The sequence below is a fragment of the Sorex fumeus genome, unplaced genomic scaffold (genome assembly GCF_029834395.1).
Source record: "Sorex fumeus unplaced genomic scaffold, SorFum_2.1 ptg000034l, whole genome shotgun sequence".
NCBI lineage: Eukaryota > Metazoa > Chordata > Mammalia > Eulipotyphla > Soricidae > Sorex > Sorex fumeus.
Window position 1 is genome coordinate 21,443,301 of NW_026606091.1, and position 27,815 is coordinate 21,471,115.

Here is a 27,815-nt window from a genome sequence, read left to right on the forward strand (position 1 = left end):
TAGCATCTTCTTTTTGTCTCAAACTACTAGTATTTTTTTTATCTTCCATTACTGGGCCTGCTCGAGCAAATCGATGAACAACTGGAGTACAGTGACAGTGACAGTGACAGTGACTTATGTTAATCCTGCATACTGATTTCTCTGGGTGTACAAACATATATTTTCAAGTATAAAATTGATTATTTTATCAAATTCATTTTCTATTTTTATTAAGATTTTCTTTCTTATACTAAAAAAGAAGCAAGTAAATAAATAAATTCTAAAATGTACTTTTTTTACTTCCACAGAAGAAGATCTTATTAGCTTATTATTTGAGGGGAATTTATGATCGTAATTTTCTTCTTTGTTGAAATGTTAAAAATATTGAAAGTAGTTGAAAGGTGCTTCATATTTGTTAGCTATGGTATCAACTGATTTGACAGATTGTATTTATGTCTATACAGATAAAATCAAATGAAAATTTGCAGTTCTTACCTCACAAAGTCAAAATGGCTCATTAGTGACTTGGATGTTGAGACTGATAACACTATATGTGAACCAAAATGATAAGAATGTGTTTTCTCCTTGGCAAGTACAAATTTGAGCGACAAGGGGATGACTACATTCAGGGGTTATTGAAAACTATGAAAGATGTGGAGAGTGAGGGAGATAGCACCCAAGAGAGAGAGAGAAAGAGAGAGAGAGAGAGAGACAGAGAGAGACAGAGACAGAGAGAGAGAGAGAGAGAAGTAAGAGTGGCAAGCCCGTTTGGTCTACCTAATTTATTTTGTCAAAGAAGTGAGTAGAAGGATTAAAACTAGTGAAAGACTCTAGGGTTCCATTAATTGCCCAAGGCAGTTGTCCAGCTGCATCCGAGGTCCATTTGATCTACACAGCAAGGAACTTGATTGTTGTTCTCTGTTTTAGGGAGTGGTAGCTTCAGACAGTAGCCAGGGATTGCTCTTCGGCAGTAAGTCAGTCCTGTTCTCCACTCAAGTTTCTCAGATGTATTATCTTCTCTCACAGAAAATAATTTTTGAAAAACAATGAAGTCTAATTGCTATATTTGAGAAGTATGAGGACAGAGACAGTGACAGAGACAGAAAATGAATGATTAAAGTGTTTAAGAAAGAACACAGATTTCTCCATAAGGAAGTAAGTGCTGCTTATTTATGCAAATTTCAATTTTGAACTTTTGGTGGTGTTCTTTCAAATGGTGGTGTTATCATTGGAGGAACTTTTATACCTGCTGTAGTTTCTCCTCTCCTGAATAATATAATCTTCTCTGGTCTGGTGCTGGTGCTGATACTATTTGTTGTATCATCCTACCTGAATTCCTGCATCTTCAAGAGGAATCCGTATTATACTTTGGGGCTGGGGATGGATTAACTTCTTCAAACCATATTTTAGTCCTCTACTTCCCAAAATTCTCTACTTGGGCCCCCTGTCTACCTTCCTGCTATTTAAAGCAAAGTTGGGGTTAAATTCTAGAAGTGGGATAGGTAGTTTGAGCTTCTCATTGGTGTAATGAAAAAAAAATCAGACTTTTTTTTTTTTTTTTGCTTTTGGGTCACACCCGGTGATGCTCAGAAGTTACTCTTGACTCTTCACTTAAGAATTACTCCTGGTGGATCTCAGAGGACCATATGAGAATGCTGGGGATTGAACATAGGTCAGCAAGGTGCAAGACAAACACCCTACCCACTGTACTATCATTCCACCTACCTATTTTTTAAATTTAGTTTATACTAATTGAAAATGACAGAGGAATGGCAGGATTTGAAAGCTGACATCAGTCAAATATAATAAGTGGAATTGTATACTCTATAGGTGCTAAGAAAGACTATAGGTGCTAAGAAAGATTATAATGAAACCAGAATGAAAGAAGTTGTAGAAATTTATGAACAAGCAAAATAAATTAGCTTTTAGTTCAATGGTTAAATAAGATTGATTATATGCTTCCTTTTAAATGTTTTATAATTTTCATATATATGCATTTATATGATGTGGATTTGAAGGTAATTAAATTTCCCAAATGTTTCAACTCCATTAATTCTCAGGGCTCATTAGTTCATCTGACTGGTTGGATAGACATCTTTTTACTTATCAATTTATTGCTGAGAATAAAAGATGCAAAAAAATTGGGCTAGGATATATGCAACAGTAAAATATTTATATCTACTTAAGAGTGATATTTTATAATAACTTTATAATGATAAGAGACTATTGTAACCAATAATCTAACTGCACCGCACTGTAGCACGGTCCTCCTGTTGTTCATCGATTTGCTCATGCAGGCAGCAGTAACATCTCTATTATGAGCCTTCTTGTTACGGTTTTTTTAGGCATATTGAATATGTTATGGGTAGCTTGCCAGGCTTTGCCATGCAGGCGGAATACTCTTGGTAGCTTGCCAGGCTCTCTGAGAGGAGTGGAAGAATCAAACCCAACTAAAATTGGTAAATTAAAAGCATTAAGTGAATTGGTCAGAATCTGAAAGTGGAAAAGAAATATTTACTGCAGTTCAAAGGAAGTCACATCAGGCCCAGCAAAGAGTACAGTGGCTAAGATTCAGGCCTTGCACCTGGATTCAATCTCAGGCACCACAGGGTTCGAGCATCACCCAGTGCAGCCATTGAGGTTCCCCAGCACCATTCAGGTGGCTCAAGAAATCCCAGGCTCATCATTGTATAATTGAAACCCAAGCACAAAAATTTGTAAGTCTACAACAGTACCTCATGATGTCTACCTAATAAAAATTTAAAAATTTAAAAAAATAGAAAGAAATCTCAGTCACATCAGGGCTTGCATCCTCAGTCTCCTACATTGAATCACTGATCCAGCGAACTGAGAATTGCCAGTGCTTTTCCATGTGCTTTTTCCACCTACCAAGCATTTGTTCCCTTCTTTATTCACCTGCTAGACAGGCTGAATATTTTAATGCCTTCTCAAGAATCAATATTTGAAAAGTTTCTTAATTTACTTGCTTGGTTTAACATACTTTTGTTAGGCACTCATTAAATAATTCATTCCTCCTACAAAATATTTGATACAATTGCACTTATATTTTCATTTTCAAGATCTGTTGCCTAGTTATGTTTTCTTTTTTAATGTTTTCTTTTTTATTTTCTTTTCTTTTCATTCCCATATCCGTAACCATCATTGTATAAGCTATCCATAGTTTAGGATATGGAACAAAGTAAACTTACATAAATAAATACTCATCAAATAAATTAACATACAGTGATTAAAGAGCTACTTTAAACCAAATATTAAAAATAAACTGTCTTTTAAACTTAGATAGAGGTATTAGGTAGAAGTGCAACTTTGTTCTCCAGCCATTCCCATTCTAAATTAGCCTTGTGATACTGGAGCCTTGAGAAATTTCATCAACTTCTGAAAACAACACTGTAAGAGTTATAAATGAGAAGGTAATATCATAATTTTAAACCTTATCTTAAAAAGTTTAAAAGGTAAATAGGGTGCTTATGGATAATAAATGACATGTATTCCAGAACATGATTCCAACAGTCACAAGTACATAAAATGAATAGCCTCTTTACAAACAAAAAATAGTTCTTTTATAAAATTACTGAATAAATTAGAGTGATAAAATACCATGTTGGTAGCTGGCTAAAGAATAGAAAGGCATAGAACTGGAGAGAATATACAAAATGTTGCCTTGCATGCAGCTTACCTGGGTTTAATTCCCGGAACCTAGTATGGTCCTCTGAAGCCTACCAGTAGTGATCCCTAAGAACAGAGTCAGGAGTAAGCTCTGAGCACCAATAGGTGCAGCCCTCAAATAAATGGAAGAACACACAAGACTGAAAAGGCTGACAAAGGAATCACTTGTAAAATAGATGTAATTTCCAGAAGCAGAGTCCTACATGCTCAAATTTAGACTATGGTCAGACATGTTGCATCTCAGACTTTATTTATTTAAAAGGCAAAGGCCCTCCCGTTGATCGTCGATTTGCTCGAGCGGGCCCAGTAACGTCTCCATTGGAGACTTTGTTGTTACTGTGTCTGGCATATCGAATACTCTCGGTAGCTTGCCGGGCTCTCCGAGAGGGGCGGAGGAATCGAACTCGGGTCGGCCATGTTGGCTGCGTGCAAGGCAGACGCCCTACCCGCTGTGCTATCGCTCCAGTTTATTTATTTATTGAAGCATTATGAGATATACAGTTACAAAGTTGTTCGTGATTGGGTGTCAGTCATACAATGTTCCAACACCGATCCCTTCACCAGTGTATATTTCACACCACTAATGTCCCCAGTTTCTCTCCTGCCACCCCGCAAATCCTCCCCGCATCCCTCCATCTCTCGCTCTCCTTTTGGCATTGTGATTGACACTATTAAGTACTGAAAGGTCATCATGTTTGTCCCTTCACCTACTCTCAGCACTCAGTTCTTGTCAAACTTACTCTTGTATGAAATAAAAGACCCATTGTTTTATAATGTTTTAGAGGTGCTTGCATTACTGATTTGATTCTTCTTTTACGTTAACTAACAGGAGTTCAAATTTAGAAGAGTGATCTAGACAGACTCTGGGTATTTTTAAGGTTGATCATTCTAAACTATATCAGAGAAAATGAGTTCTCATTTTTAAGTACTTCAAGAATATTGTATATATTCTTATGAAAATAAGTAAAATTTCCATGATTGATTCTGCATTTGTCTTTTTTGACTCCATTAAGCTTCCTATTTGATAGTCTACTGCTATTATCACATAGTTCTGTGACTAGTACATATTACTTTAGTTATACATAACTTTTATTGCTAAAATATTTTAAAAATATTCCCCTTTATGCTCATTGACATGTCTTCTATCAAGAAAAAATATTAAGAGCAGAAGTGATGATACAGTAGTAGAGTGCTTTTTTTTTTTTTTTTTTTTTTTTTTTTTTCTTTTCAGGTCATACCCGGCAACGTTCAGGGGTTACTCCTGGCTCTGCACTCATGAATTAATCCTGGCAGTGCTTGGGGACCATATGGGATTCTGGAAATCGAACCTGGGTTGGCCGTGTGCAAGGCAAATGCCCTACCTGCTGTACTATCACTCCAGCCCCCAATAGTGCTTTCTTGTACACAGGCTCAACTGGGTTTAATTCCTGGAACTTCTTGTGTTCCTCTGAGCACTTCCAGTAGTGACCCCTGAATTCAGAGCTGGGAGAAGCCCTGAGCACCACTGGGTGTACCCCCAAATTGTTAATTGTACCATCGCATGCTTTGTCTTTAGTTTAAATTATTCTTTTACTCAAATACTATTCCATTAAACGTGCTTTTAAAATAAAGACATAGGAAGTTCAGCTTAATAAAGAGAGTGTTCCTTTTCCTATTTTGAAGCTTTGTATTTAATATTAGTGTTAATCATTCTGGACTTTAAGCATCAATTAATTTACAGAAACTACTTAACAGTAATGTGATATACAATATGTAATATGTCCTAACAAAAGAATGGTAATTATTTTCCTTTTGGAAAGTGGTGATAGATAAATATATACTAGAAAACAAAGAGATCCTTGAATGCTGATTGAAGAACCTATAATTTACTTAAGTAAAATAAGCAGGTTTTGAAAAATTTAGAGCAGAGTAAAAATATGGAACCGAAAAAGATATGTAAATTTACTTTATTTAGCTAAGAGTGGTGAAAAATTATCATATGAGAACTCTGCGCAGAAATATTTGATTCTACATTTGATTAGTGACTGAACTTGGGTCATGTGGTAGGACAGTGAAAGAAAGACAAGATGAAGAGAAAAGTCAGTAAGACTTGGAGAACTATTTGATTCTTGATTGACTATAAACTTTGGTTTTAGAGACAGAAGTTCATTTTAGACCTATTGATTTTCATCAGACTGAGAGTCTCTTCAGAATTAGGTACTATCAGAGTTTCCTGTTGCTATTGTAACATATTACCGCAAACTCAGTATCTTAAAGTAATCAGCACATAGATAGTTGTTTTCTACAGTTCAGAGAGAGAGAAGTTCAAAATCTGTCTTGCTGAGCTAAGTTAAGGTGTTGGTTATGTTGGTTCCTGGAAACTTTGAGGGGAAAAAATCTCTTTCTCTGAATTTTTCAATTATCTAGAGATTATCCTGAGTATTTTTTGGCAAATGGTTTTCAATTTTTACCACCCTAACCATTTGCTTCTGTAATTATGATTCCTATACTCACTAATTTCATATTTCCTTTTCCACTCAAATAATAACTCTTGTTATTACAATGCTCCCTCTGGGATAATCCAAGGCACTCCTTTTATCTCAGTATGATTAATTTGATCACAACTTTGAAATACTTTTGTCATGCCAGGTGAAATTCACATATTTTGAGTATTTTGAAGGAGACATACTTGGGGAAATAATTCAGCCTGTTACATTTATGGAGGTGTGTCTTTGGGAATGATATAGGGTTTAATATAGCGACTGGAGTCATGTACATCTTCTGACTCTATTCTCATATAAAATCTGAACAAAGCAGTAAGAAAAGAATGAGGAAAAGGGGTTGTTCTGTCTACAATTAGTAAAAAGATAATTAGATGGTGGTGTAATGGAAACATCAAAGTGCAAACTAAAGTCAGTTATCACTTAAATTAATTTGCATTTTATAAAATTTAAGGGACCAATGAAATATTAATAGGAGAGAGAGGAGAAAATCTTAATGAATTTAGATTAAGTTCTGTTTCAAAGCAGAATGGCAGGGTAGTATTGATGAATATGATATAAGAACGTCAAGACAAGGGATTTTGACATGATCTTGAATTGTAATGAATGACTGCTCTTTTTCTGTGATCAGTAAAAAAATTCTTTGAATATTTGATTAATCAAATTGAATGTGAAAATCATAGTGCCTATAGTGCATAGATTTTCTGAAGTATAAGGTTATACTTATCATAAAAATATTTAGCACAGTATCATAAAGTAGAGGTTTATACTGAAAAATATTTATTATATATTTAAAATAAATATATTTTAATTTTAGATTTTAAATAAATATATTTTATATAGTTTTTTAATAATTTATTTAACATTGGGAATGCTGACAAAGGTAATGACAACAAAAATACATTACAAAATATATTTAGCTCTTCACAGGCTACGTGTTTGAATGCAAGTTTCTGTCCCAATGGAAAACCAGCAGGACTGTACTAATGTACAAGAAGGGATACATCCATGACATTGTCAACTATCGCCTGATCTGCCTATTGTCTATCATCTACAAGCTGTTCACTCAAGTCATCCTGAATAGGCCTGGCAGAACACTAGATGAAGGACAACCATGAAAGCAAGCAGGGTTCTGAAAAGGATTCAGCATGATCAACCATATCCTCATAATAACTAAGGTCATTGAGGTTTCTCGGGAGTTCAAGATGCCACCCTATCTAACGTTCAATGATTTAAAGAAGGCCTTTGATTCTGTTGAGACTGAAGCAGTCATTGAAGCCCTAGCCAAACAGGGCATTCAAACTCAATACATCAGGATCCTGCGTGAGCTGTACTACAGATTCGTGACCAGCATCTCACTATTCTACAAAGAAGTGATCATCCATGTCAAGAGAGAGGTTCGGCAGGGTGATACCATTTCACCGAAACTCTTCAGTGCCACCCTCAAGAACACCATGCGATGGCTGAAATGGGAAGGAATGGGAGTGAAGATAGACAGTTTGCAATGACACCACCTTCGCTTCACTGATGACATTGTTCTAATAACACCAAACATTAGCCAAGTGGCACAAATGCTGGCCGACTTTGACTGTGAGTGTGGAAAGTTCGAACTACAGCTGAATCTCATGAAGACAATGTTTATGAGAAACAGTCACGTTCCTCACTCTCCAATCGCTCTCAACAGAACAGACATCTCTGAATACAATAGTTATGTGTATGTAGGTCAAGAAGTCAACATGATGAATGACCTGGCATCTGAGTGTTGCAGGAGGAAGAGAGAGGCTTGAAACACCTTCAAGAAAATAGCTAAGAGGACTAAGAACCTCCAGCTCTGGGCACATCTCTTTGATTCCTCTGTTCTTACTACATTAACGTACGCCTCAGTGTCTTGGGCCCTATGAAAATAGGATGAGAATGTTATTCAGGTTTCCCAAAGAAGAATCAAAAGTGCTATGCTTGGAGTATCACGCTTCACTCAAAGGAGAGAAAAAATCCAGAGTTCCGACCTCCATCAACGATGAAGAATCAGAGACGCTGATTGCCAAGGCGTCGAAAATCAGATGGGCTGGACACATAATTAGATTTGGAGATGACCGCTGGACTAGACCCATTACCAACTGGATTCCACAGGACGTCAAAAGATCACGTGGTTGCCCACCTATGAGATGGGCAGACTTCTTTGTCAAGACCCTGAATGATCGGTTTGAGGCTCTTCATGTTTCTAGAATGAGCAGGTGCCATTGGGCTACAGTAGCACTTGACAGGGATGAATGGAGGCATTACTGGAGCTAGCTCAAGCAAATCGATGAGTAAAGGGATGTCAAGTTATGAATTAATTGGGAATACTGACAAAGGTAATGACAACAGAAATATATTATAAAAATATTTTTAGGGCTAGAGAGAATGTGACTTAAGTAGAGAACATCCCTTTTATATGTAAAGCTGAAATTTGGTCCCCAGTATCTCTTGGCTCTAAAGCAAGACTGGATATAGTCCTACCACCCCCTTAGCAGTACCACGTATGTCCCCTGAGAACTGCAAGTAAAACATTAAAATAATTTTACTAGAAATTCTGGTTTAGGTTTATGTGGATATCATTAAAAAATCTATTTTGTATAGAATCATCAGAATTATGAGTGAGGTCAGGTTACTCTGGGAAGAACCTACTCGAAGTTCTAGAAGTTCTAGTTCTCCTACTTCTAGAGAAAATTAATGCATGGGTTATTGACATCTATAATTTTTATTTCAAGAAATAAATCTTAGAGAGGAATATTTGATTTTCTGGCACTGACTATGAACCTTAAGATACTAAAATAATGATTAAAAACAATCAAGTGTGAGTGTTTCCATGCACAGTTATTAGATATGACAATGTGTACTAGGCATAAAAGGGAATGAAGGAAGCATGTAAATCACAAAAGGATTGTACTAGTTTAAAACCTATTGTGGAGACCAGTGTGATAGTAGAATGGGTAAGGTGCTTGTTTGCATACAGTCAACTTGGATTCTATCCTTAGCACTACATATATGGTTCCTTAAGCCCCACAAGGAGTGAGTCAGGAGCAAAACCTGAGCACTAAAAGGTGTGGCCCTCAAAACAAATATGCAAACAAAACCATAAAGACATATTATACATTAAGCACTCTGCTAGTTTTTTGAAAATTAGATGTAATTCTCAAGGTATATTTTTGAAGTAAGCATTAACACTCTCATATAGTCTATATACAGTGAGAAGAAAAATATCCAAAATCACAAATATTAAAGAAAGTCAAATTCTCAAATCCACATTTCCAATCATAGTATAAATCATCTGGTAAAACCATTAATGTCAAAGGTTTAGCATGTTGTTGACTTTTTAATTTGTCATTTATGTTACTACTATTTATAACAAAGACTTTGACATATGACTCTGCTTTTATGACTGCTGCACCTGACTCCTTTAACTCCTGGGCAAGATGTCAGATAAACAAACAAAAAAAACCCTCTTAATTTCTGACCACTTTTATTTCACCATTCAGGGAGGGAAATTGAACAAAGAAATTTTAAGGATTCTAATAGTTTCTATCATCTTCCCTAGCTGATTCCAATGGACCAGCTGGCAGACCAAAGTCCTGTGTCACTATTTGGACCCACCTCAAACTGGGAAGTAATAAAAGCTCAGTGGCACCTGACAGTGGTACTTGCACCATCTGAGCAAACTGTTCTCCACTTGAATGTTTATGTACTCTTTATCTTGGAGAAATAATAACCAACTTTTTAAACCCAACAGTCATGCAATTCTTTTTCACATCAAGAGTAAGAACCCAGCAGCTGGGTAATTTTTCCCACTAATAAAACCACTTAGAAAGTCGGAATTTTTTTTATCTAGCTCTTGGGAAACTACATGCATCCATAGAAACATTAGCTGTGAAAATATGCTTTTGCATTGCTAAAATTAAAATATGTCTAGATTGTTCAAAAAGATGTTTTGTCTTTGTAAAATTACCTCTGTAATGACTGTAAAGATAGTTATGAAAGACTTTAGAAATTCCAGCATTAAAACATCTGTTACATTTTTGTTTTGTAAAAATTTCAAATGGCTAAAACTTATCTTAAAATGTTTTCTATGTATAAAAGATATTGCTAAAAAGTTATCAAAATCATAACATGAAACTATTGCATTTGCCCCTCTAAGTTCTAGTAAAATTTTAGTTGGCAAAAACACCAAAGAAAAAACATTTTAGAACAGGACATAATAGTGAGTAATTCTCAATATTTATTTAAAGTTGAATTTTATGTTTATTATTGAAATGTTTCTGCATTTCAATTTCTGTTTTATATTTTATTCTTTCATATCTAGAGTTGGTTATTATAACATGATTGATTTCTCAAATATATTTAATATTGATTATTACCAAGAAGACATGGAAATATATGTTTTCTTCCACCAGGAAGTCTTATCTGCTTTACATTTTGAAAAGTTTTCAATCTTCTTGGCAAGGAATGATTCAGAAGTTACCATCAGTGAATTCTCTGGCACGGCAATGGACCCAGAGACACACCAATATCAGAACTATGCGATTTTTGGCAGAAATTCCTCCAAACTGTCCACGGTCCACGGTCCTCCCGTTGTTCATCGATTTGCTCGAGCAGGCCCAGTAACGTCTCCATCATGAGACTTGTTGTTACTGTGTTTGGCATATCGAATACGTCACGGAGAGCTTGCCAGGCTCTGTTGTGCGGGCGAGATACTCTCGGTAGCTTGCTGGGCTCTCCGAGAGGGGCGGAGGAATCGAACTCGGGTCGGCCATGTTGGCCGCTTGTAAGGCAAACGCCCTACCACTGTGCTATCGCTCAAATATCAGAAATCCAAAACCGCATGCTGCTACCATGGCCGCATGACGTCATATGCTCTTCATGACCAGCAATAGAAAACAAATTATTTCATGAAACCTTTTCAGCAGGTCTGATTGTTGGGGGGAAATACCAAATAATAACGGTGTATCTTTTGCTGAAATAATGAATGTAATCAAAGTGGAGAGAGAGCGAGTTAAGTGGAAGTCATCTGCCTCACAGGCAGGGGGAGGAGTGGGATGGGGGGTATATTGGGGTTCTTGGTAGTGGAAAATATGCACTGGTGAAGGGATGGGTATTTGATCATTTGACCGAGACTTAAACCTGAAAACTTTGTAACTGTTCTCATGGTGATTCAATAAATAAATCAAAAAATATATGACCAGCTAATTGACCAAAGTAGCTCAGCAGTAGTATTATAGTTTGTGGCCCCAAAATGTTTTTATATATGAGCAAGTTTTATAGCTCTGAAGGCATGTAAGGTTTGTCATTCAAAACAACTTCTAGGAACTTAATGTCCAACAAAAGTGTAATTAACAAAAACTCCTCACTATCAGGACAAGCTTATATGGACCTGAGAAAGAGTGCCAAAACATATTAAAATAATAGAGTGACTCTTTCTCTTGCTGATTCCTTTATTCATAAATTTATATTCAAAATTTATTCATAAACATGTGCTGATATCATCAGTGAGTAAAAGAGGGGAATGGTTGTTTTTGTTTGCTTTATTTATTATTTTCGGGTGTTTGAGGAATTCAAGGATCAGAAGCCAGTCCATGAAATTCTTGGCAACTAGGTCAAATGCTTTAGATGGTTCAATGTTCCGATCCTATGATTAATTTCTCCTTGACTCAGTTTATGCTGTGGGTCTCCAGTACTACCCAAACTAGTTGTATTTGAGACTCTATGCAGGATTAGGTTCAAATTCTGGTCAATTTTCATTTTCAGGTGTGTGCTTTTGGCACCATTGAGATATCTCCCACCACCCATCCCCAAATCCTGGAGGGTAAGAGATTTTTAAGAGATATACTTCTTTTCCAGTTAGTAATAAATATTAGTCTCTAGAGAAAAAGATGGAATGGGGAAGATTTCTCTTTTCTTTTGTGCAGTTGCTACTAAAGAGCCTCATATTGATCAAGCTAAGAACATGGCTCATGAATAAGCTCTGAAACAAAAATTATTCATAAAGATAGTTGTATAGGCTTAAAATCTTAGACATACAAAATTCCAACTGCCACATTTTATAAGTTGAATTGGTAGACTGGGTCTTCAACCTCCAGAGCTTCAAAGACATGACCTTATTCTGATAATGGAGATTAGGATAATAGACATGTACAGTGATGATAGTTAAAATATGGTAATTAAAGTGGACTGCAGAACAACACAACTAGCAAATGTACAAAACTTGAAAATTTGAGCATAGAGATACACAGAGAGAATAGACTTAATCAATTAATCACTTAACTTCCCGTTAGTCGTTGATTTGCTCGAGCGGGCGCCAGTAACGTCTCCATTTGTCCCTGTCGCGGGCTAGTGTACCCCAATGGCATCTGTTCACTCCGGGAACATGAAGGGCCTCAAACCGATCGTTCATGATCTTGACGAAGAAGTCTGACCATCTGGAAGGTGGGCGGCCACGTGGTCTTTTGACATCCGTGAAATGCAGTCGGTAACAGCTCTAGTCCAGCGGTCGTCTTTAAATCTCATTACGTGACCAGCCCATCTGATTTTCGACACCTTGGCATATGAGACAGCGTACCTGATTCTTGATCGTCAATGAATGTCAGAACTCCGGATTCTCTCTCTCATTTGAGTGAAACGTGATATTCCAAGCATAGCTCTTTCTATTCTTCTTTGGGAGACCTGAATAGCGTTCTCATCTTGTTTACGTAGGGCCCAGGTCTCTGAGGCATATGTTAATGCAGGAAGAACAGTGGAATCAAAGAGATGTGCCCTGAGCCGGAGGTTCTTCATCCTCTTAGCTATTTCTTCGACGTTCTTGAAGGCATTCCAAGCCGCTCTCTTCTTCCTGCGCAGCTCGGGTGCCAGGTCATTTGTCATGTTAACCTCTCGACCTAGGTACACATAGCTGTTGCATTCGGAGATCGTCGTTCCATTGAGAGCGAATGGGGCGTCAGGAACAAGGCTGTTTCTCATAAACATTGTCTTCGTAAGATTCAGCTGTAGTCCTACCTTTCCACACTCACGGTCAAAGTCGGCCAGCATTTGTGCCGCATTGCTGATTTTTGGTGTTATTAAAACAATGTCATCAGCAAAGCGGAGGTGGTGTAGTTGCCAACCATCTATCTTCACTCCCATTCCTTCCCATTCCAGTCGTCGCATGATGTTCTCGAGGGTGGCACTGAAGAGTTTTGGTGAAATGGTATCACCCTGCTGCACCCCTATCTTGACATCAACGATCACTTCTTTGTAGAATGGTGAGATCCTGGTAGTGAATCCACAATACAGCTCACGGAGGATCTTGATGTATTGGGCTTGAATGCCCTGATTGGCTAGGGCTTCAATGACCGCTTCCATCTCAACAGAATCAAAGGCCTTCTTTAAATCAATGAACATTAAACAGAGCGGCATCTTGAACTCCCGAGAAACCTCAATGAGCTTGGTTATCGTGTGGATATGGTCAATGGTGCTGAATCCTTTGCGGAACCCGGCTTACTCACATGGTTGTCCTTCATCTAGTGTTCTGCCAATCCTATTTAGGATGACTCGAGTGAACAACTTGTAGATGACTGACAATAGGCAGATCGGGCGATAGTTGCCAATGTTATGGATGTCTCCTTCTTCAACAGTAGTACGGTCCTGCTGGTTTTCCATTGGGATGGAACCTTGCATTCAGACAGGTAGCGAGTGAAGAGCTGAGCCAGTGTATTGATGAGTATTGAAGGCAGATTCTTCAGGTGTTCAGGTCTGACCTTGTCTGGGTAGGGTGCTGCTTGTTTCTCTACTGATGAAATGGCGTGTCGAATTTCGGAAGGGAGAATGTTGGGAACGACATATCCATCCTGTGGAATTTGGTATGTCAGCAAGTGGACATGGCTATAGAAGAGATTTGAGTAGAACTCATGGATAATCTTCTCCATTGCCATTCTGAAGGATGTGATGGATCCATCAGGACGTTGGAGGGCAGTCATCTTGGTCTTGTAGTTGGCGAAGGACAGGCGGGTGTTACGAGTACTTTTTCCAGCTTCTGCCGCATCTACCAGTACTTCTGCTCTTCTCTCTTTGAGGTCTTCCTTGATCACATCTCTGCACTGCTTTGCGAGCTTGGATGTTAGCTTGCGGTTGCCTGAGGCATGCGCCAAATCACGCTGGCGAATTAGCTCAAGAGTTTTCGAAGATAGGTGATTTTTTGTGGCTATCTCTCTCTTGGTGTTCCTCGCACATTCGTGGAGGTGCTGAACCAGTCGATCGTATTCCTCGTCAATGTTGTCAACAATGGCATCTTCCCATGTTGCCGCAATAGTACCAAAGAGTTCCCAGTTGGTGGTTGTTCTGGGAGTTCTCTTTTTGAACTTTGCAGCCCTTTCTCCGCGCTCTGTGAAGTAGAATTTTGCACGAAGGAGATGGTGTTCTGATCCTGTTCGAAATTTTGGGACAACAGTGACATCAGTCAGGCAAAACCGTTGATTGAATATGATGTGGTCTATTTCGTTGTGGAATCGTCCACCGGGAGACTCCCATGTCCATCGTTTAGATTCTGCCTTCTGGAACTGTGAGTTACCATGAATGGTCTTGGTCGACATGATGAACTCAGACAGCCTCTCACCCTGTTTGTTCCATTCTAGGCCATGGGTCCCTATGTGACGTTCTTCAGCTGATCTTCTCGGTCCTATCTTGGCATTAAAATCACCCACAATGATCTTGTAGAAGGTGTGGTTTTCTTTATAGAACTTCTCTAGCTCCATGTAGAACTTCTCGATTTCTCTTTCATCATAATGAGATGTTGGTGCGTAGACAACGAAGATAGAAACTGCAGGCAGTGAGTCATATCTATTCAGATGTAAACATCCGATTCGGGTTGTTAGGCATTCGAATGAATGCCTTCCTTCATTGTGGCAGCCTACGTCGGCCTTGAGATTTTATCGGCCTCTCCTTTCTCATCCTTCTCAGTGCTGCCATGTCGGTGAAGGCTTCAGGGTCAGGTGAATGAGACCCATTGTAGTTACTGGTTTTAGCATATCGAATACACAGCAGATAGCTTGCCAGGCTCTTCCGTGAGGGAGGAATACTCTCGGTAGCTTGCCAGTCTTTCCGAAATGGATAGAGGCTTTTGGGGCGACCTCTAATCACCCTTGTAGCTGTTACCATATTTGAGAGAATAGACATTGTGAAGATATGGGAAAATGCAATATGTAATAAGCAAAGAACTCTGAGGCTTCAAAAACTAAAGGATCAAAGGAATAGAATTTTAACCACAACCAGAAGAATGAATCTACTCTGGAAAATCAATCAGTTTTTACTTTATGTCTCCCCATTAGCTTAATTTTGCATCAAGCTTTTCCAAAACTCTCTTGGTATGCATCACTTTGTTTCAGCAGTCCTAGAAAATTAATTCACCAGGTAATTGTGTTTTGATCAGGCATCCGTGGGAAAGGTAAATGTATAACTTTTGCCTACATACACATGTAACTTCCTGCCCTCTTCATGGAACATAAATGAACTGGGCCTGAAACATTTTAATTTTGGGAAAACATATATAGATATATCTATCTATGTATAGGTAGATTGATTGATGGATGGATATCTTAAGGAGAAACTGATAAAATCTGTGTTATGCTTTCCACAGAATTAGAGAATATTTTTCCTTACTAAGGCCATTATATATGTAATTTTGTTATTCTTAATTATGTGCATCAATGACCATTATGGGCATCCCTTTCTTTCTGTTTATTAGAATCTCCAGGGAAGGAGTCAGTATCCTATCTGCAGTACAAGGTGGGATGTGTATAGCTATACTGCCTCAGTTAACTTCAGAGTGTTCTGCTACTGCATTGCATGTGATTAAACCAAGTCTACTCTTTTTGCTCTCTGGCTAAAAGTATATGCTGCACTGTTTGATCCTGGTATGCATGTATATTTTTAAAGACATTGAATTCTCTCCTTAGGTAATACTTATATATCTCTTTATATTGGCCTCACAGTTTGACTATTGAATGAATTTAGAAAAGGAATCCCAAAGCTTGGAAATATATTATGCATGTCTTAAATCAAGAGCAGTAAAGTAAATACTGGATTAAAAGAGTATATATCTTAAAGTTTGTGTTAGTCGTAAGAAATGCTATTAGATTTAGTAGACTGTAGTTAGTCTTCTTTAATCCTTGTATATTCTTTCAATAAAACTTCAATTCTTATACCTAATCCATTTTTAATGACATTTAAAATGATTTTATTCCACACGGAAATTCATTGTCAAACGTACAAAACCATTTCCCTGGTGGGATGAGTCAAGAGGGTTAGCTTGAGAAAACGATGCGAAGGATGATATTTCTCTTCTGCTGAGATCAAGTAACCATGGAGACATAAACCCAAAGGAAACTATTCTCATACCAGAGGGAACTTAAAAAAATCATGTATAAAAAATCTGAGGGAAGGAGATAGAGAATGAAAGAGAAAGAGAAGACAGTAGAAGAGATAGAGAGAGAGGAAGAGAGAGACAGATGGATATGGAAAACAGAGACCACAGGAATGGAGTATGAAGTTTAGGGCAGTGGTTCTCAAGTATGCCAAATTAGAGTAACTAAGAGTGCTTATAAAAGTAGTCATGCAAGCCAAATTAGAGTAACTAAGAGTGCTTATAAAAGTAGTCATGCAAACTATATATATTTCACAGACTAATAAAGTGATAGCACAGCAGTAGGGCATTTGCCTTGCACGCAGCCAACATGGCTGACCCGAGTTCGATTCCTCCACCCCTCTCGGAGAGCCTGGCAAGCTACCTAGAGTATCTCGCCCGCACGGCAGAGCCTGGCAAGCTCCCCGTGACGTATTTGATATGCCAGACACAGTAACAACAAAGTCTCCAATGGAGACGTTACTGGGCCCATTCGAGCAAATCGATGATCAACGGGAGGGCCTTTTAGATACTTCAATAAAGGAAAAATTGCTACTACAACAGATACTTCCTACAATAGATTGCTAATAAAAAGTAAAATAGCAAAATATATTAATCATAAAATAAAATAAAATTAAAATCACAGTGAAATATAAATACAGAGTGAGAATGGGTACACGTTCCCAAAATGGATAACATAAGAGTTATAAAATATTTACAAAAAGTTCTCATAATAATCACTTATTATTAGGGAAATGCAAATCAAAATAACAAGGATATGTCTTCATATACTGAGAATAGCCTAGGTAAAAACCGACTAGATACAACTGGTCTTAGAGGGAATGTGATGAGAAAAGAACCTTCAACATCTTTGGTCAAAAGCATATGATATAATGTGGTCTATAACAAGAATGATAACAATGAATTGTAAAATTGATCACTTGATCACTTGACATCCCATTAATCATTGATTTGCTCGAGCAGGCACCAGTAATGTCTCCATTCATCCCTGCCATGTGCTATTGTAGCCCAATGGCATCTGCTCGTTCTAGGAACATGAAGAGCCTCAAACCAATTGTTCAGGGTCTTGACAAAGAAATCTGACCATCTCATAGGTGGGCGGCCATGCGATCTTTTGACATCCCGTGGAATCCAGTTGGTAATGGCTCTAATCCAGTGGTCATCTCCAAATCTCCAAATTATGTGTTCAGCACATCTGATTTTCGACACAATGGCAAACAAGACTGCATCCTTCATTCTTGACCGTCAACAGAAGTCAAAACTCGGATTTTTTCTCTCATTTGAGTGAAGCGTGATACTCCAAGCACAGCTCTTTCGATTCCTCTTTGGGAAACCCAAATAGTGTTCTCATCCTGTTTTCGTAGGTCCAGGTCTCTGAGACATATGTTAATGCAGGAAGAGTAGTGGAATCAAAGAGATGTGCCTGGAGCCGGAGGTTCTTCGTCCTTTTAGCTATTTCTTCAACGCTCTTGAAGGCGTTCTAAGCCGCTCTCTTCCTCCTGTGCAACTCAGGTGCCAGATCATTTATCATGTTGACTTCTCAAATTAGGTACACATAACTGTTGCATTCAGAGATGTTTGTTCTTTTGAGAGCGAATGGAGCATGAGGAATAAGACTGTTTCTCGTAAACATTGTCTTCATGAGATTCAGCTGTAGTCCGACATTTCCACACTCACAGTCAAAGTTGGCCAGCATTTGTGCTGCTTGGCTAATATGACAGCATTAAGAAGGATGAGGGAGAGAATGATAAAATCTCAAGGTCGAACTAAGCTGCCAAAAGGAAGAAAGACAAAAATGACTGTCTGTACTTTCAATGCACATATGTGGCATGGAATGCATTCATTGAGGACCTGATGTTATAAGCGCAAAAGATCAAGTATGACATCATTGGTCTGACCAAGATGAGAGGGCATCAATCACATCACGCCATTTTTGACACTGGAGAAGAACTGTTCCTCGGAAATGTGACAAAAGAGCATGGGTGGTGTCGGTGTCCTTGTCAACACGAATTTGGCCATCAGCATTGATTCATTCAAATTCCTAACCTAAATCGTTCGATTACATTTGAATAGATGTGGCTCACTGCCTGCAGTTTCTATCTTCGTTGCCTGTGCACCAACATCTAATTATGATGAAGGAGAAATTGTAAAATTAATTTTAAATAATTTTATTTAAGAGAAAAAAATCCACCAAAATATGGTGGAAACAGTAAGGAATAAAAAAAAACAATGAAACATGTCTTCATCCTGAGATCCCTAATGAACTTATATTTTACTGATCCAATAGTACTTTAATGGATTATTTGATGTCTATTTTCACATGATTCTTCATGAAAGTGGTCAATGTGTAAGTGTTCTCACTACTTGTTCACTCCTGATTTTCTAAAGCATTGTGCATAATGAAGCATAAGTATATTTAGATTTTGTGAAAGAAGTAAAAAGATTTCTCAAAATATTAAAATGTTATATAGCATGTTTCATTTATCACATGACATATGTAATACACATTGTCTATGCTATAAGATATAATTCCTAGGTATTGAGTTAAGTTATAAAAAAATACCAGTCTTAAAATTTATAGACAGCTATGTTTATTGCAATGCTTCTTAAAATAGACAAGATATTTTCTAAGAAAACAAGTACTTTCAGATATCTATATGTTGTGAGGGGGGAAGTGGTATAATTATGGTATATATACACAAAAGGATTTATTTCTAGTTAAAGGAAAAGGTGAATCTTGCTATTTGCAAAAACATGGATAAGACTGGAAGCTAAGTGTAGTGCTGCTGTAGCGCTGTCCTCCTGTTGCTCATCTATTTGCTCAAGCGGGCCCATTAAAGTCTCCATTGTGAGACATGTTGCTACTGTATTTGGCATATCGAATACGTCACAGGTAGATTGCCAGGCTTTGCCATGTGGGCGAGATACTCTCGGTAGCTTGCTGGACTCTCCAAGTTTTTAACTTTTAAGAAAAGTTTTTCTTTTAAGAAAAGAAAAAATAATAAAGACAAACATAATTATTTTACTCTCATAATGGATATAATACCCATTGTAATTACTGGGTCTCATTACTTAATGCCAAGATAGGACCTAAAGATCAGTCAAAGAACTCCACATCGGGACCCATGGCCTAGAAAGGAATGAACAGGGTGAGAGACTGTCTGAGTTCATCATGTCGACTAAGACCATCCATGGTAACTCACAGTTCCAGAAGGCTGAATCTAAATGTTAGACTTGGGAGTCTCCCAGTGAACAGTTCCACAACAAAAAATGACCTCATCATATTCAATCAACAATTTTTCCTGACTGATGTCGCTGTTGTCCCAAAATTCCAAACAGGATCGGACTACTGTCTCCTTCGAGCAAAATTCTACTTCACGGTGTGGGGAGAAAGGGCTGCAAAGTTTAAGAGAACTCCCAGAACAACCACCAACTGGGAGCTTTTTGGTAACATGGGGAGATGCCGTTGTTGACAACATTGACAAGGAATACGATCTACTATTTCAGTACCTCCATGATTGTGTGAAGACTGCCAAGAGAGATAGCCACAAAAAGACATCTGTCTTTAAAAACTCTTGAGCTTTCTCGTGGCTTGGCTCAAGCCTCAGGAAACTGCAAGTGAATGTCTGAGCTCACAAAACAGTGCATAGTAGCGATAAAGGAAGACCTCAAAGAGAGAGAGAAGCAGTCAACAAAGACCTAGACAAACAGGGCATTCAAATTTAATACATCAGGATCCTCCGTGAGCTGTATTACAGATTCACTACCAGGATCTTACCATTCTACAAAGAAGTGATCACTGATGTCAAGAGAGGGCTTCGGCAGGGTGGTACCATTTCACCAAAACTCTTCAGTGCCACCCTGGAGAATGTCATGCGATGACTGGAATGGGAAGGAATGGGAGTGAAGTTAGACTGTTGGCAACTATACCACCTCTGCTTTGCTGATTACATTGTTCTAATAACACCAAACATTAGCCAAGCAGCACAAATGCTGGCCAACTTCGACCGTGAGTGTGGAAAGGTTGGACTACAACTGAATCTCATGAAGACGATGTTTATGAGAAACAGTCTCGTTCCTGACGTTCCATTCACTCTAAATGGGACAAACATCTCCAAATGCAACAGTTAACATGTACCTAAATCGAGAAGTCAACATGACGAATGACCTGGCTTCTGGGTTGCACAGGAGGAAGAGAGTGGCTTGGAACTCCTTCAAGAGTGTCGAAGTAATAGCTAAGAGGACAAAGAATTCTGGCTCCAGGCACATCTCTTCAATTCTACTGTTCTTCCTGCATTAACATACACCTCAGATACCCAGGCCCTACAAAAACAGGATGAGAATGCTATTTGGACCTCTCAAGAGGAATCGTGAGAGTTGTGCTTTGAGTAACCCACTTCACTCAAATGAGAGAAAGAATCCAGAATTCTGACCTCCATAGACAGCCAAGAGTCAGGGACTCTGTCTCATTTTCCAAGGTGTCGAAAATAAGATGGGCTGGACACAATGAGATTTGGAGACGACCGCTGGACTAGAGCCATTACTGTCTGGATTCCACGGAACGTCAAAAGATCTCGTGGCCACCCACCTATGAGATGATCAGACTTCTTCATCAAGATTCTGAGTGATTGGTTTGATGTTCTTCATGTTCTTAGAATGAGCAGACGCTATTGGACTACTCTAGCACATGGCAGGGATAAATGGAGACGTTACTGGTGCCTGCTCAAGCAAATTGATGAGTAATAGGATGTCAAGTGATCGAATGATCTGTGCATATGAGATGGTGGTTTGATCCCGTTTGGAATTGTGGGACAACAGGGATATAGGTCAGGCGAAACTGTCGATTGAATATGATGTGGTCAATTTCGTTGTGGAACTGTCCCACTGGGAGACTCCCATGTCCAACATTTAGATTCGGCCTTCTGGAACTATGAGTTACCATGGATGGTCTTGGTTGACATGATTAACTCAGATAATCTCTCATCTTGTTCATTCCATTCTAGGCCATGGGTCCCAATATGGAGTTCTTCGGCCCATCTTCTTGTTCCTATCTTTCTATTAAAATCACAGACAATGATCTTGTAGTAGGTGTGTCTTATTTATAGAACTTCTCCAGCTCCATTTAGAACTACTCAATTTCTTTATCACCATAGATGGATGTTGATGCATAGACAACAAAGATAGAAAGTGCCAGCAGTGAGCCACATCTTTTCATGTGTAATCATCTGATTTGGTTTGTTAGGCATTCGAATGAATCAATGCTCATGGCCAAGTTTTTGTTGATGAGGACAGGGACACCACCGATGCCTCTGTTGCATGTTCCGAGGAATAGTTCTATTCCAGTGCTGAAAGTGGCATGATGTGATCGATGCCTTCTCGTCTCAGTAAGTTTGATGATGTCATACTTGACCTTCTGTGCTTTCACCAGCAGGTCCTCAATGGATGCCTCCGAAGTCAGCATATGTGCATTCAAAGTCAGACAGTCATTTTATTCCTTCCTTGTTTTGGCAGCCCAGTTAGGCCCTGTGATTTTATCAGCCTGTCCTTGCTTGTTCTATTTAACACTGCCGTACTGGTGGCTCTTTCAGGGTCAGGGAAATGAGGCCCATTATTGTTACTGGTTTTGGCATATTGAATACACCACAGGTAGCTTGTCGGGCTCTCTGAGAGGGACAAAGGCTTTTAGGGCACCCTCTAATCTCCCTTTCAGGTCCTCCCAGTCTACCGAATCTCCTCATCACTCTGTGAAATTCTACTTGACAGGTACTTAATCTATTGATTCTATATCAAATTTATTGTTTTGCTTTTTCTAAAATTTTATTTTGATGGTGATTTTAAACTTTCTTTGTATAGTATATTATCCACAGAGAAAGAAGTGCAAAGTTTAAGAAGAGAATTCCCAGAACGACGACCAGCTGGGAGCTCTTTGACACTATTTGGCAATGTCGGAAGATGCCTCCATTGACAAAATTGACGAGGAATACGATTGACTGGTTCAGCACCTCCATGACTGCATGAGGAATGCCGAGAGTGGAAAAGCCACAAACAGACGCCTGTCTTCAGAATCTCTCAAGCTCATTTGCCAATGTGGCTTGGCGCAAGCCTCAGACAATCACAAGCTAATGTTTGAGCTTGCAAAGCTGTGCAGAGAAGCGATAAAGGAAGACCTCAAAGAGAGAAGAGCAGCAATGTTGGCTGATGCGGGAGGAGTTGGGAAAAGTATTCTCAATGCCCGCCTGTCCTTCATCAACTCTAAAATCAAGATGACTGCCTTCCAACATCCTGATGGATCTATCACATCTTCCAGAAGGTAAATGGAGAATATTATGCATGACTTTTACTCGGATCTCTTTGATAGCCACATCCACCTGCCCACATACCAAATTCCACAGGATGGATAGGTCGTTCTCAACGCTCTCTCTTCCAAAATCCAAAATGCCATTTCTTTGGTAAAAAAGCCAACAGCACCCAGCCCAGACAAGGTCAGACCTGAACACCTGAAGAACCTGCCACCAGTGCTGGTCAATAGGCTCAGCTCTTCACATGCTACCTGTCTGAATGCAAGGTTCCACCTCAAAGGAAAATCAGCAGAAACGATCTGTTGTACAAGAAGGGAGACATCCATGTCATTGGCATCTATTGCCCGATCTGCCTGTTGTCAGTCGCTGTTCACTCAAATCATCCTGAATAGGATTGGTAGAACACTGATGAAGGCCAACCATCAGAGCAAGCCAGGTTCCGAAAAGGATTCGGCATGATCGACCATATCCACATGGTAACCAAGCTCATTGAAGTTTCTTGGGAGTTCAAGATGCTGCTCTGTCTAATGTTCATTGATTTAAAGAAGGTCTTTGATTTTGTTGAGACTGAAGTGGTCATCGAAGCCCTAGCCAAACAGGGTGTTTTAACTCAGTACATCAGTAGCCCATTTTTCCCTTTCATTTTGGTAACCATTATTTTGTTTGTCTAGTTTAAATGTTTCTTTTTTATTTGCTAAATTGTTTTTTTTTTATCTGCTACATATGAGTGAATTACTTGGTACAACTCATTTTCAACTCAACATTTCAATATGTTTATACATATGCCCTCTTGGTTTGTCTAAATTGGAAGTAGTAAGGTATTATTTACTTTATGACTATATAGTATTTTGTATTATAATCATACCAAATTTGATTAAGCATTATTGTTGCTTCCAACTATTGGTTTTTGTGAATAATAATTATAATAAATAAGGGAATGCCTTTATTGTTTGTTCAAATGGTTTATTTTTGGCCCGCACCTGGCAATGTTGAGGTTTTATTTCTGCTCTGCACTAAGTAATTATTCCTGAAAGTGCTCAGGGAGCCATATGGGATGGTGAGCTTCTTTCTAAGATAGTTCCCTAGCCACTATACTGTCTTTCCCTCACCATAAATATGGGAATGTATTTGGATGAATGTTTTATGTTGTTTAGATAAATATCCAACAGAAAAATAGGTGGATGACTTCATTATTATTTTTCGCATATTCTCCGTACTATTTTCCACATTGATGACACCAATTTATATTCTCACTAACAGAGCACAAAAATTCACTTTTCTTTACATCCATCAACATTTATTGCTATTTGCCTTTTGAGAAGGCTTTCCTTTATCCATTTTATTTTATAACTTTTGTCATAAATTAATTGTCCATATATATAGAAAGTATATTTTTCTGAGCTCTCAACACTAGGCTATTGTTCCATATGCAATTTTTTTCTATTACTATACTATGTTGAATGTTTTAGTAGAGTTTAAAGTTGGGTACTATGATGTCTTCCATTTTTTTGAATTTTGTTAATGCTGCTTGGGCTTCTTCAGTGGTCCCATACTCTTTAAAAAATAATGCTCCATTTTCTTAAAGAGTAACATTGGAATCTTGATAAAGATGGCATTATATTAATTTAATACATTTAATAGACTTATCATTTTAATAGTTAATACTTTCCATTAATAATGTGGAGTAGTTCTCCATTTTATGTGTTGTTCTTACTTCTTTTAATAGTAATTAATAGTTTTTGATATATGACTATTTTATAGATATTTCTATACTAGGTACTTAATCTATTGATTCTATATCAAATTTATTGTTTTGCTTTTTCTAAAATTTTATTTAGATGGTGATTTTAAACTTTCTATGTATAGTATATTATCTACATATATTGATAGTTTAATACTTTTTTCTTGAAGGTTGACACCTGCAAGTTTTTAGAGCTTACTTCTAACATGCTAAGGAATCACTTCTGGCAGTTCTCAGAGAACGAAATGAGGTGCTAGAGATGAAATCAATGTCATCAGTGTGCAAGACAAATACCTTACCTCCTGCACTATATCTTTGGACTCAATGCTTTCAATTCTTTTAAGCTAATCTCTACGACTAGGGTTTCTAATACTTTTTTAAATAATAATGAATAGGATCACATTTAGTATGAATTTAGGTTTTCACGGTTAATAAGATTTTAACTGTGAATTTGCTGTGTTAAATTTTATTATATTGAAGTGTGTTCCTTCTATCTCCATTGTTTTGAGAGTTATTTTCATAAAGGGAGACTGAATCTTATCAAAACTTTATGTGCATGTACCCTTATATTATTTTATATTGTCTTTTACTGATCATGATATTTTTATTGGTTTTGTTTTGGGGCCACATCCAATGATGCTCAGGGATTACTCTGGCTTTCAGGAATCAATCCTGACCTTATGCAGTTTTGTAGTGCAGACGATTCAACCCAGTTCAACTACACGCAAGCTCCTTACTGTACTACCCCTCTGGCCCAAAGAGTTAATGGTTAAGATGCACTGGAAGAGGAATGCTTTTGCCTTTTTTTACATATTGTTCTTCAGGAAGATAAAATACATGATCATTCTATGAGAAGCATTGTAGAGAGCTAAAGAAAGTGTTTCCTGAAAGCATGAAAGTTTTCTGATAGTTTCCTGATTCCATAAGTGTTTGAGATCAAATGAATACAGCCTTTCTTTGTGACTTTATTTTGCAACAAATTTTTCCAATACGATTCAGCTCATGGAAACTACTTCTAACAAATGGTACTTGACAAATTTATTTTGTGTTCAGCTATTCTTACTTAATATTAAAAGGTTTTCTTTCAAATACACATTGAGACCTAAAATAAGAACATTACTATCAGAAAAAAATGATTTTGTATGCCTAGGAGGTAGTGTATCATTAACCTTCTTCATTCTTTTGTCACCTTTCTTTTTAAAATATATCATTTCTTATTTGAAAACTAAGAAATGTAGTAATAGGAAACTTGTCCATGGACACCATAAAATACTCAGCATTGTTGTTATGGAATAATAAGTAAACAGTTTGTGTATCTCTTATTTAAGAGCACAGTCCAGAGAATATTGCTATTTCATAAGGCTGATTTATTTTGTGAGGATAAGCTTAAAAAGGTGAAGTTATTTTTCTCACCAAACTTAAATTTAGTGGAAATACCTTCAGTGCATTATTGGAATGTGCATAATTTAATCATGAAGGACTGTATAATAACATATTACTTTTATCTTTCTAGTTTTACATTTTGTGGTAAATATGCAGAATATTTATAAAAGTTGATACACTGCTAATTTTTTTAAATTTTATTTTATTTTATTTTATTTTCAGACTTACACATTTTTGTGCTTGGGTTTCAATTATGCAATGATCAAACACCCATCCCTCCACCAGTGTGCATTTCCCACCACCACAGATCCCAGTATCCCTCCCACCCCCAGCCCCCCATCCCATCCTACCTCTGTGGCAGGGCATTTCCCTCTCTCTCCTTTTGAGTGCTGTGGTTTGCAAAAGAGGCATTGAGTGGCAATCATGTTTGGTCGATAGTCTACTTTCAGCATGCTCTCCCATCTTGGGTGGATCCTCCCAACACCCTTTATTTGGTGTTCCCTTCTCTTTCTGAGCTCCCTTTTCCCCTAACATGTGTGGTTGGCCTCCAGGTCATTGAGTAAAATTCCTAGTACTAATCTCTGCCATTCTTGGGTGTTAGTTTCCTATTTTGTTACCTTATGTTCCCCAGATGAGCGCAATCTTTCTATGTCTATCCCTTTCTTTCTGAGTCATTTCGCTTAACATGATACTTTCCATGTAGTACCACTTGTATGTAAATTTCATGACTTCGTCTTTTCTAACAGCTACATAGTACTCCATTGTGTAAATGTACCAAAGTTTCTTTAACCAGTCATCTGTTCTCGGGCACTCAGGTTTTTTCCAGATTCTGGCTATTGTAAAGAGTGCTGCAATAAACAGACAATTGCAGATGTCACTTCAGCTATACTTTTTTGCCTCTCTGGGATATATTCCCAGGAGTGGTATTGCTGGGTCAAATGGGAGCTCAATTTCTAATTTTTTGAGAATCATCCATACTGTTTTCCAGAAGGGCTGAACCAGTTGGCATTCCCACCAACAGTGAAGGAGTGTCTCTTTCTCGCCACATCCACGCCAGCACCAGTTGCTTTTGTTCTTGTGGATGTGGGCCAGTCTCTGTGGTGTGAAGTGATATCTCATTGTGGTTTCGATCTGCATCTCCCTGATGATTAATGATGTGGAACATTTTCTCATGTGTCTTTTAGCCATTCGGATTTCTTCTTTGTCAAAGTTTCTATTCATTTCATCACCCCATTTTTTGATGGGATTGAATGTTTTCTTTTTGTGGAGTTGAACCAGTATTTTGTATGTCCTTGAAATTAACCCCTTATCAGATGTGTAGTTGGTGAATATCCTTTCCCATTCTGTAGACTGTCTTTGTATTTTGGTCACTGTTTCTTTTGAGGTGCAGAAGCTTCTTAGTTTAAGATAGTCCCATTTGTCTATCTCTGTTTTCACTTGCTTGGCCAGCGGTGTGACATCTTTGAAGACACCATTAGGTTCTATGTCATGAAGGGTTTTGCCAACATTTTCCTCAATGTATCTTATAGATTCCAGTCTGATGTTGAGGTCTTTAATCCACTTAGATCTTACTTTCATACATGAAGTTAGGCAGAGAGCTGAGCCCATTTTTTTGCATGTAGCTGTCCAGTTTTGCCAGCATAATTTGTTAAAAAGGCTTTCCCTGCTCCACTTCACTTTTCTTGCCCCCTTATCGAAGATTAGATGCTCGTATGCTTGTGGTGGGACATCAGTATATTCAACCCTGTTCCATTGGTCTACAGCTCTGCCTTTGTTCCAGTACCATGCTGTTTTAATTATTACTGCCTTGTAGTAGAGTT